General features: G+C 40.7%; 1 pseudogene; it reads left to right on the top strand.

Annotated features, from left to right (window-relative positions):
* The first annotated feature begins 215 nt into the window (after window positions 1–215).
* Window positions 216–332, top strand: LOC126264082 (5S ribosomal RNA; annotated as a pseudogene).
* Window positions 333–12,859: the final 12,527 nt, after the last annotated feature.

The following is a 12,859-nucleotide window of genomic DNA, read 5'->3' as shown; positions in this document are numbered from 1 at the left end:
TGCGTTATTCAAGAAAGACGTGTTTGAAGGTCACATCTGTACGTTTTTCATAAATAATTCAGAAACAACTGTCTCCACCGTAAACGCATTCCATTATAAAATGTTACTACATTACGTTTCCTGCAGAAAGGTCCTGATTGTTTCTCCTGTAGGATAGTAGTTTGTATGTAGCGAGCGAGAGTATGTGAAAATCTGGCACGTCTTATTTGAAGGGTGGCAACGGCCTTGCCGCAGTGGATACACCGGTTCCCGTGAGATCACCGAAGTTAAGTGCTGTCGGGCGTGGTCGGCACTTGGATGGGTGACCATCCAGCCGCCATGTGCTGTTGCCATTTTTCAGGGTGCACTCAGCCTCGTGATGCCAATTGAGGAGCTACTCGACCGAATAGTAGCGGCTCCGGTCAAAGAAAACCATCATAACGACGGGGAGAGCGGTGTGCTGACCACACGCCCCTCCTATCCGCATCCTCAACTGAGAATGATACGGCGGTCGGATGGTCCCGATGGGCCACTTGTGGCCTGAAGACGGAGTGCTAGTGCTTATCTGAAGGCGTTGTGGGCAGAAGGGACGGCTTAATCACCCTGTACAAGTGATATTAATCATCGTTCACTGGATTTGGGATATAACAGTCATCAAAGGCACATCAGAGCAAGTGATCATTGATCTATATCGCCATATCGCCACACGCAATGTTCATTCTAAAGAATTGTAAAATTTCCATTAATAAATCATTGTAAAACGTTCTCAATCTACGTTACCACCTCTTCCTGTCATAGCTGTTCCCTAATCCTACTTGACCCCATGGCAAAACAGTACAGTTACTGCATGCAAGCAGAGTCACCTCACAAGAGCAACTACTTTCGGAGGAAACTGGTTCTCTTGCTGCCTCATTTATATATTTGACACCAAAAGTATTTGGTGAATACAACAGTGTCTGATTTTTATTATTATTATTATTATGAAGGAGGGTATCTTAAGGTATTTAATACAAAGGACAAAGCGTTTATATCAACACATCAAAATTATAATAAATGCGTGGGAAGGGAAGACAAGACCAATAAAGATCAGAAAAAGAATGCCATTAGGATATAGCCTTTCACGTACTACGTTTACTTCATACTTAAACAACATCGTTAGACAGTAGAAACGGGAAGTTAATCAAGGTGTCAGAGTGACACCAGGACACAAACACACAAATGGTGTGCTTTTTGGCGACGACTAAAAAATTCTCTACCAGACATAAAATGGCCTCCAGTCTGCAAGACATCGCAAAATCAAAAATTTAAGAGCTATCATCTGAAAATTTCATTAAAAAACTGGGTAATAGCCTTCAAAGAGAGATATCTAATATGCTCCAAGGGAGCACTGGATGAAAAGTCGACAGAATACGTACCACATTTTCAGCTGTTAGTCTGCATCACTAGCTATGAATATGAAAACGAAGCAACTAACGAACTAAATAAGTATCAAATGATGTGTGGCACAATACGCAGAACACTGTGTGAGAAGAATAAAAGCTAAACTTTTACGAAGTATCGGCTACTCCTATTCAAACATATGGAAGAGAATCTTGGACATTAACTGAGAAAGGTAAAAGACGAATACATTCGTCTGAAATGAAATTTTTAAGGATAGTTGAAGAAGATGCCCTCCGAGATCAAACACAAATTATAAAAGAAGAATTTAATATACACTGTATAAATGAGAGAGCAGGGATGCATAAAATGGAAACGGAATATCAACAGAATGGAGGTCCGTCCCCGGTAGCTGAGTGGTCAGCGCGACAGAATGTCAATCCTAAATGCCCGGGTTCAATTCCCGGCTGGGTCGGAGATTTTCTCCGCTCCAGGACTGGGTGTTGTGTTGTCCTAATTATCATAATTTCATCCCCATCGACGCGCAAGTCGCCGAAGTGGGGTCCAATCAAAAGAACTGCATCCGGCGAACGGTCTACCCGACGGGAGGCCCTAGTCACACGACATTTACATTTTTTAACAGAATGGAGGAAGCCAGGTTAGGTAAACAGTTATCAGATAGAAATCAATATGACACAGAGACGTAGGACTATCGAGGAACGGATTGCGACAGTGAAGATAGAACAGGGTGTACGTATACTCCATGAAGCGTAGAAAAAATTTGTGTATGGCTCGAAGGCTGACGACAGATACTAAACAACTATTGATAATACGTAGACACAGAGAGATTTTCCACTTATTTTGTAGAGAATTAACAAGGTGGTAATTTTTGCCAAGACTGTCCTGTCCGTTAAAAGTAATCCCGTTGGGGAAACTTAAAAGAGGGCCTCGCGCATATATCCATCAGAAAAGTGGCTACAGCTGTTAGAACCTAACAGATCTAAGTAACTTTGTCGAAAGCTGAAAATTCTGTTAGGCTATAAAAAAAGTAGTCCATCTCTGCACAGTCCACTATTTTCTTAGAGTGCTGAGGTGTTAAACAGCGCCCAACGCTAGCGCCCGCTCTCAGTTTGAGGGATAATCTGAAAACAACATACATCTTCTGCAGTCAGCCTACAGGCCACATAGACCTACAGGTTAGTCGCTACGCTGCAGTAGTTTGCTTAAGGCCCCAAACGATCTACAGCTTGGGCATTGGCTGTCCGAAACATGGTAGGAGGCGTCAGAGGACTCTATATGATTTTTAGCAGACCTGATGATGTGAATATCCCCAAACCCGTAATGATGAGATGTTAATAAAAATTATATTGCTGACCGAGACTGGTGTACGAGGGCGGGCTGAAAAGTAATGTCTCTGAATTTTTTCATGCCAAAACTCTTAAAGCTTTATTTTTTAAAAAATAAAAGATATTAACCGTCTACATCTTTATTCTTCATAGCTACATATTTAGTTCTCATCATAGTCACGCTGGTGACGAACACTTTTCTCTCAACGACAGACTAGTTTATTGATACCGTCATTGAGAATGTTTGACAATGTTGACAGAACAACCCCACCTCTGCTTGCACCGTTCAACACTATCAAACTGAAGTCCTCCAAGGTGGTATTTAAATTCTGGAAACAGATGAAAATCGTTTGGGACTAACTCTGGACTGTGTAGAGAATAATCGATGACAGTGAAACCAAAGCCTCGGATTGTTGCAAGTGTAGCTGCCCTCGGGTGTCGTGCTTAAGGAGTGGGTGCTCCATTTGACAATGAACTCTTCGAATTCGATTACAGCACGCTGTTTCTCAGGCATAGAAATAGTTACTTTACACAGCGCCGTGCTATACGCAACAATTTGGAGCCCTGTGGCGGCAAGGAAGTGCAAATATGCAGACATGGGGAATAAAGAAATAGAATCTTAATCATGTTTGTTTTATTTAAAAAGCTATAAAAGTTTTCTAATTAAAAATTCAGAGGCTTAGATCTGAGCACGCGCCCGTATTTCCGATCGTTTTGCGACAGCTGCCACTTTCGTCGAGTATAACGGTTTACTTTATTGGTGCTCACAAGTCACAGCAACTGATGTACCGTAGTTACGATGGCAACTTGCAGTTACGACGGCATCCGCACCACAGACGCTTCTACGCTGGCGCTAACGTAGCCTTCGATGTTTTACTGTTGTATACGGTCGCTAGGTCTCTCTCGCTCGCCCTCAATCTTTCACATTCAGTGTACATATTGTTCCTTGATTCCTTCTCCGTGGTCTTTTTCTTATTGACGGAACGCTGCCTGCCTGTGCCTTAGTCATTCATTATAATAGCAGCGCTGTTGCCACTCATTTCAGTGCTCCATAATGCGTTAAACGTGTGCGTCTTCTTGGAAATGTACTGACGACTCTCTTTGAATAGCAAATCTCTTTAATTGAGTCAGCATGTACTCTTATGTCAGCAGAATTGTGCTACTTCTTCCTTCACTGTGATCAAGCTTGAGGCCAATACGAATTAAACCTGCAGCAGGAGAAGAGTTCGTTGCTGTTGGCAGCAGTCAGGCCATCGAGCTGGGATAATCGGGTGCTCTGTTTATGACCCATGCCGACCAACAAACCAGTATCCGTTTTCTCACGTTTCTAGTACTCTTTACGATATCGCAGGCCGCTAGAGCGTCCAGAACAAAATGACGCATCCCATTGCGAAAGACGAGTATTGTGTCGTCTGCATGTGAATGGGGAAAAGTGAAAATTGTGTAGAACTAAGAATCGTAAGGTAAGTGGAGCGCTTGGTTCTCGAAGGACAGGAATCAGAATCGAGGCGGTAGTCATTGCCGGACTGTGGTTTGGACACCATGTAAAACTGTAGGCCTGCGTTATTAGAAATGACATATACAGGAGCATGTTGCTGTTCTTGGTGTTACGCTCTTCTGTCCGAAAGTAAGTTCGATGCAGTTCTCCCCTGTGCAAGACCCTTTAGCTCTCCATAATTTCTGCAAGCTGCATTGATTTTAATCTGCTTACTGCTCTAAAATTTTTACCTCTCACATTTCCTTATGCTAGCAAATCGACGATTCCTTGATGTCTCAAGATGTGTCCTCTTCTTGTAGTCAAGTTGTGCCATAGCTAAATTCATTTCTTCTCAGTTCGATTCACTTCCTACTCCTTAGTTGCTCGATCTACCCATCCGATCTTCAGCATTGTTCTGTAGCACCATATGCCATAACCTTGTTGTGTGAAATGTTTGCTCTCCACGTTCGAATTTCGTACACGGTGTCGCGAATAGTAGAAGATAGAATTAAAATCATGTAGGCTGTAGGCTGGAAAATTATTGCTACAGATCAAGCGAGGCGGACGTGACCAGACTATCTCATGTGTAATGTGTAATGTGTACTCGACTAACAAGAGCGGACTATGCAGTATCACGAGGCTCAAGCACAGTTAGTGGCAACCCTTGGACACAGCAAACAGTGGAGAATGGCTAGTTCATCACGAAGGCATCACATGCTGCCGCGTGACTAGCCTACTCAGGGCTCAAAGTTCGGGGGTGCTAGAACCTGCTAGAACCTTCTAGAACAAGTGGTGCCGGGTGCACTACCCCCTATAAAAGCGGATAGCCGCTAGATCGAAGGACAGTGATGGAGTGAGGTACCTAGGACGCCGGTCCACGTTAGTCGGCGTCGGGATGCTGCAAGAGTTGCAGGAGAGTATTGAGCACAGCAACAAGTAGGGACTTAGGCTGATTCGACACAGCTGACACTTAGTCTGGTGCGCTCGCCTCTGCTGTATTAGGACTTAGGTTTGGGAAGTTAGGAATGGCAACTGCATAGCCAGATAGACAATCATTGGACTCTGTATATAGAATCTTATTTAAATCACAAGTGCCAGGGGTACTTCCAGTATAATCGTTCCATACATCGAGTGTTCATACATGAAAGCTTCCCTATGATCCTATCCGAGTTCCGTACTCTAGTTCACCTTGCAGCCTTCTCTACAACGGAGCAGTGAGGAGTTGGCGGCCCACACCACCGAGACCTCATGCCAAGTAAGTTCTCTGACGCGCACCAACGCAGTCCTTCCACTCACTCTCAGGACACGTCAGTGGGACACGACAACGGCTACACTCCCGACAAATAAGTTTCTAGAGACTTGAAATAATCCAAAGTCCATGGTATGCACTTTAGTTAGGTTGTATAGGTTTGAAGGCCCGATATCCTTGCAGTTTTTCACAATAGGTTCGTTTGAGTAAGTCATAAATATGTGTCTCTAGCAAAAAAGATTGAGCATTTGCAAAACATAGTCTCTTGTTCTGCGCGCTTTTCTGGTCTTCAATTTTCTTTATTTATTCTGGTTTCTTGTAGGGTCTTTTTCTGTTCTCGAATGACTTTTTCCAAAGATGCAGTAAAAGAGTTCAGGTGACGTCACATTTTAGTCTACGACTGTTACTTTAATTTCTGATTTCTACTGGCTGTGATACTTCATCACTTAAATCGACGTTGTGTTTAGTATTAGCAGTGGACTGTTTGGTTCGCTTTATTAGCTCGTTATTTGCTTTGAATTGATAGTGTGTGGACAAGGTGGCTAATTTATTTATAATGATTTTGTAGCAAAACGTGCTAAACGCCGAAAGTTTGTCAGTGCGGTAAGCTACTAGCTTGGACTCTCAAGCAAAACTAGTAATCCGCCTGTAATAGCACGGCTAGTTGGAAATTGTTGTTGCCCAACAGACAAAGTTGAGGTGGCTGCGTTAAACAGTGTGTATAATGAATACGTAACGAGCCCCGGCGGCGCTGGGCAGTGGCGCGTCTGGGACCGCAGTGGCGGAGTACTATCGCGAAACCCACAGTGGCTTAGTGCCAACCGCGTGGGTGTGACTCACCTGCACCCGCACCGTCGCATGTTCGCTGATGTGTTCCCTCTGTACGAAGCAAAACACCTCGTATTTTGAGTTCCCGAGCAATGCAGAAATCAGCCAGAAGTTGCTATGAATGCAACAATGTTTCGGTTCTGAAGTCGTTTAGGAGCAGATATTCCCCTCACCCTATGGCCTAGTCTAGGTTGAAGGAATCCAAACCTATCTTTATAATATTTGTAGATTTAGAGAAAGGTTTTGGCAATGTTGACAGAAATAGACTGTGAAACTCTGAACGCAGAGAAGAAAAAAAAATCTATGTTCAGGAAACAGACTGCAGTTTTAAGACTCGAAGGTCTTGAAAGGGGAGCAGTAATGGAGATGGGAGTGAGAAGGAGTTGTAGCCTATCCCCGATATTATTCAGTTGGGGGGGGGGGGGGGAGCGGGGAGTTGTTTGGGGGAAGAGACCAGATAGCGATGTCATCGGTCTCATCGGATTAGGGAAGGACATGGAAGGAAGTCGGCCGTGCCCTTTGCATGGGGGCTTAATTAAATGTAATGGAAATAATTTTAATTTTCAGTCGCTGTACTGTCCGATTACGCAAGTCTCGTAAACGGTTGGCCCTGACTGTTATTATTACGCTATCTGACTGCATAGAACAACAACAAGGAATGAAATGGAAATTTTCATTAACACAATTAATTAATTAAGTCCCCAGCAACTATAAAACCAACGCAACAACAAGCACAAGAGTAACTGTTCTGTGTGTGGGAGTGTGACTCAACGTACGCATCTGGCACGGTTCTTCTTCAACAACACAAGAATTTTTAAATAACATTTATACTGAATTAATTAAAGAAAATACAAATACCATAATTACTCAAGAGATCCACAATTACACTCTAATCCAAGAACACAAGCCAGATGCTTTGTTGACTGAACCTGTAATGACACATTATTTAAAACATGGAAATAATGAAAAATAAATCAAGTTTCGTTACCTTCATATATTGACCAAAATCACTCTCATAATTACAATATAGCTCCACACCGCCTCGCTATTACCACATCTCAACAAGAACTTTTCAGTATCACATCTCAGCAAGCACTCCCTACCAGCACATCTGAACACGAACTGACTACTACGAGTCCTCGACAAGCACTGCCTTCTAGCACATCTCAATAATGACTGTGCCAGTGGAGGCGGCGGAACAATGCTCTCTAGCGATCTCTGGCGCTGTGGCTCAGTGTAGCCACCTTTCATATGCCCTTCCTCCACGGCTAGAATTTGATGGTATTTTTGCCAGCATTGGTGGTGAAAATACCACCAAATTCGTCAAAAAAATATAGACAAAAATAAAAGATAATATTAATACGTAAATATCATATAACTAGATAAAATTTTGGCTTTGCACTGACCTTTCAATAACCTATTATATAGAATACAGTAAGCAATACAAATTCTTTCATACATGTGACTTTACATAACAGTTTATACAAGTATTATGTGGTTAAACAGTTCAATCAATAGCGTCAGCAATGGCGAATATGTGCAGGTAAGAGTCTCATAACTTTCCACAAACAGTAATACACAAAAAATCAGTTTATACAAATATTCACATAAACGCTTTCCATAGCCCAAGAATAAGCAGTTGACAGTTCCAGCAGTAGCACCCAGCAATGGTCAACAGGTGCAAATAGCAATAAGTAACATTTTTTCAATAGAAGCAGTCCATCAGTGGCACCCGCAATGTTGAGCAGGTGCAGACACCAACAAGTAACACCATTTCAGTAGAAGCAGTCCATTAGTGGCACCAGGAATGTTGATCAGGTGCACACAGCAACAGGTGACTTCATTTCAGTAGAAGCAATCCATCAGTGGCACCCAGCAATGTTGAGTAGGTGCAGACACCAACAAGTAACACCATTTCAGTAGAAGCAGTCCATTAGTGGCACCAGCAATGTTGATCAGGTGCACACAGCAACAGGTGACTTCATTTCAGTGGAAGCAATCCATCAGTGGCACCCAGCAATGTTGAGCAGGTGCAGACAGCAACAAGTAACACCATTTCAGTAGAAGCAGTCCATTAGTGGCACCAGCAATGTTGATCAGGTGCACACAGCAACAAGTCACATTTCTCAGCAGAAGCAGTTCCATAAAATCTAGTATCACTGATCACACTGTTCATCAGAGTTTATAAGCAGAAATTAAACATGTCCTAGTGGCACCAATCATGTAGAGAAGGTACAAGTAACAGTCCATAATTTTTTTACAATCACTGATCATACAGTTCATCAGCAGAAATTAAACATATCCTTGTAGCACCAATCATGTAGAAAAAGTGCAAGTAACAGTCCATACTATTCACCATAACTACTGAGACAGTTCAGTCATGAATAATAGTTTGAATGCACATACAATTTCTTTAACAAATTATTATCAATGCTCTTACACTAAACATACAAATCATAATAAACACACAAATGATGTCAGGTAATTGTCACATTAACTATTACAGTACACAATAACAGTTAACCTATAATATTTATGGGTGTCAGTGCAAGCCACAACAAACAAGTGAAATAATATTTAGGAGATAGGTTGGGATCACTTCTCTGGGATTATAAACGGAAAACACACAAAACACACTCACTCATCTTTCATCCACATTAGTGCTACTGTGTAATTGAATAGTGTTAACTGTGTAAATGCAATTCTGTCAAAATTTTATGTTCATCATGTGTATGAAGTAGTAGTGGCAGCAATGTATAACAGTCAATAATAGTTAGTCAATGTCATAGTCATCATGTCAAGACCAATGTTTGCCAAGCCAGATCAAAATGTACTGTTGCTGAACAACTGTCAGTGAGCCAATATATGCAAATACTTCCTCTCTCAAAAAAAAAGTATATACTGCTTAGCGATTTGACAAAGTGTGTGTGTAGGCAATCTTCTTTCTACTTGAGTGTTCTAGTCTGCCATCTTCATCCTCCTTGTTCCATATGGACCAACAAAAAAAAAAAAAAAAAAAAAAAAAATATGCTCCTCACTTACTTTACCTCTTATCCACCAAAACTCCAATAATCATCACTTAACTTCAATAATACCTCATTTACCTTACCTCTTGTCCACAAAACTCGAATAATCATCAACTTCACATAATCTCAATACCTCAATAATACGTCTATACATATAAACCTCAGCACCAATATCATTTCACTTCCATAACAACTCTTTCCTCTAGTCAGTCTCCTCGAACAAGTACAGACAAAATCCTAGTGCAACTTCAATTCAGCATCCCATGCAATCCGAAGACACAGTGTCCACACACAACCTCTGTGTAATCCATCTGACCCAAATTTTCTACTCATTATAAATTATAAGATACATTTTGGTTCCTTGTCCATCATTAAATAAAAGAAATGCATACATGACCTCTAACAGACTTAGTTCGAATAACTCTCAGTAATTAAGTACGATTACGGAGTGTGAATGATCATAATATTTCACAGTGTGTACACCACTTCAAGAACCATAGCAGAAGCAAACATGTGGAGTATTTTTTGTGTCAAGTGGCACTTCCTATTTCAATTGCTCACGGAAAACGCAGTGTAATAACTGTCAATGGTCTAAACCTAGTTTTGGTATGTCATGTCGTTAGCTTCCTTCCTATTAGCATACATTTATACAGCTTTCATAAAACCTCCAGCTCATGTGACTTCTATGAAGTTTCTTGTACTAATGTCGTTTATGTCGAATTACTGCAGTTCATTTTCTTATCTTAAAAATATAAGGCACTGAGCGTAAGCAAAACATGCAATAGCGAGTAAATATACCAGTAGAGAACAGAATGTCAACAAGTGGATGCAGCACAATTCTTACAACGAGGCTCTGCCAAGCGAACAATCTATAATTAATACCACAGTGTAACCTAAACTCTATGTTCGTACACAGTATATCAGCATTTCTATATACTAAATTGAAGAGTAGTTATGACAACAAAACAGAAATGTGTAAATATGCAATCCATACGCACAGCAGCAAACATGCCTTACACAATAAACAGGTCATTAGCATCACATCGACATAAGCAAATAAATGTTCATATGTAATCTTAATAAGTACACATGAAGGCGCAAGCAGATAAATCACAAAGTGTAACCTACATACATAACAGCACAACTAATCAGGTGACAATTATAATTTAAATAAATAAGCACAGCAGGCACATAATTAAAAAAAAAATATGACATCAGTGAAAAAGTATAGCAGCCAAGCGATGCATAATATACACAAGTAATAACACTGTTCATTAATCAATAATTGTCAAAATCAGTAAATGTACACAAGCACGTCGCTTCACAAGTAAATTCATAGAACATAAAATTTAGCACAAAGTATGAGTCACGTAATCGCGAGCAGCACATTACGTCTAAAGTACGTACCTAAGTGGAATTATGTTACCTGAAAAATAAACTCAATTAACCGTTACCTTTTTTTTGTCTGTTACTTTCTTCTTCGAAATGACATTCTTCCTGAAAATTTTCTCCAAAGCAAGTCGTCTTAACGTCGGACACGCACAGAATTTACCTGAAGGTCTTAAATACTTTATACAACCGTATCCTGAAAAATACTGAACGTTAATAACATAATTTACCAAATCACTATAGTTTTATACTGAATTTAATCCGAGAAATTAGACTGTGTATTTGTTTACGGCTGTCAGTGCATTCACACTGGGCGCTCGATCAGCTGTAGGCGCGTGACGTAAGAAGTGATTGTTTGCGGTCAACGACTGCCTTGTGCGGCGCGCCGACTTGACTGTTGCTTTGAGTACGCGCCGCCGCCAAAACACAGCGCGGTATCCTTGTACTCTCCGCATGTTTACATGTAGCTGTTAGTTTCTCTAAAGTATGTCATTCCACAAAAATGTTTCAAAATTATATCATTCCACAAAAATTTTAACGTTCGATATATGATGTATTCCTTTAGAGCGTCGAGATTTAAGAGTTTCTACTTCAACAGTGTTATCATGAATAATTTTGCGAACTCTATATGGACCGTTATAAAGCAGAAAAAATTTGCGACACAAGCCTTTTCCTTTATGAGACAAACGGTGGGACTTAATTAACACCTTCTGGCCAACTGACAAAGTTTTTAAACGACCAGGACGCTTAGCTGATTTCTCTCTTCTAGCAGCTGCAGATGCAATATTTTGCAGAGCCAGGTTCACAACTTCAGAATGCCGCAGTTTCCGTGAAGGCGGAAAAGGAACGATTTCAGAAATGCGATTTGTTGGTACTTTATTTTTTAATATCAATAGAGGCGGTAAAGAAGTTGAGTCATTAGGAAGTTCATTCAGAATGTTTTGAAAAATATGAAGATACTGATCCCAAGTTCTGTGATTCTGATGACAATAAAGACGGCACAATTTATTGATTTCCTTCATCCATCTCTCTGAAGCATTAGACTGAGGGTGAAAAAGTGAAATGAAGATTGGTTTAATTTTCCGACGCCGTAGAGTACGAAGCCAAATTTTAGAGCGAAACTGTGATCCATTATCTGATATAACCTTATCAACATGACCAACTTCTTTAAGAAAATGTTTGATGAAAGCATTAGATACTGAACGAGCTGTTGCTTTGCGTAAAGGTGTAAAACACACATATTTTGATGTCAATTCCACTGCTACGAAAATGTACGCAAAACCATTAGTAGATCGAACCACTGGACCGAACAAATCAACTGCAGCCATCTCCTTTAATTTCGCTGGAATGATAGGAAACAACGGTGCTCTGTGAGAAATTGTTGGCGGCTTAGCCTTTTGACATAATTTGCATTTGGCAAGAACAGATCGAATACGTTTTTCCATATTACTGAAGTAGCAATTTTCTCGTAATTTATGAAAGCATTTTCTGGGACCAAAGCGCGCATAACTAAAATGTGTGTACCAAATCAATTTATTGACCCACTCATCAGGAATACAAACTAACCAAACAGAGTTGTCGACCGATTTTCGTTTGAAAAGAATATCATTGCGAACTAAATAATACTGTCTGATCGCTACGCTTTCCTTTCTCCTCCACTTCTCCTTAATGTCCTTCCAGATTGGATCCTTGTTTTGCTCCTTAGCGATGTCCTGGAGCGAAGACGAAATAAAGTTCTCAAACGCAACACCTTGAATATACATCAAACAATAATGGTTTTCTTTGCAGTCCTCTTCAGCTCTTTGTTTCAAACCCATAGGTGCACGTGATAAAGCATCAGCAACAATATTTGAAGATCCCTGTATGTAAACAATACTAAAATCAAATTCCTGTAGGTACAACGCCCATCGTGACAATCTGCCGTGAGTTAATTTTGTTGACATAAGAAATTCCAGAGCTCGATGATCGGTGTAAACCTTAGTATGTCTGCCAAACAAAAATGTGCGAAATTTTGTGAAGGCCCATACAACAGCCAAAGCTTCAAGTTCCGTAATCGAATAATTCTTCTCTGATTTAGAGAGAACACGGCTTCCAAAGGCAACAGTTTTCTGTACTACAACGCCGTCTTCTTCTATCTCTTGAAATAAATGTGCACCTAGGCCTTTGTATGATGAGTCCGTCGCCAAAC

The sequence above is a fragment of the Schistocerca nitens genome, chromosome 6 (assembly GCF_023898315.1).
Source record: "Schistocerca nitens isolate TAMUIC-IGC-003100 chromosome 6, iqSchNite1.1, whole genome shotgun sequence".
Classification (NCBI taxonomy): Eukaryota; Metazoa; Arthropoda; class Insecta; order Orthoptera; family Acrididae; genus Schistocerca; species Schistocerca nitens.
The sequence above is the reverse complement of the archived record's forward strand: the minus strand, read 5'-3'. Positions and strand labels throughout refer to the sequence as shown.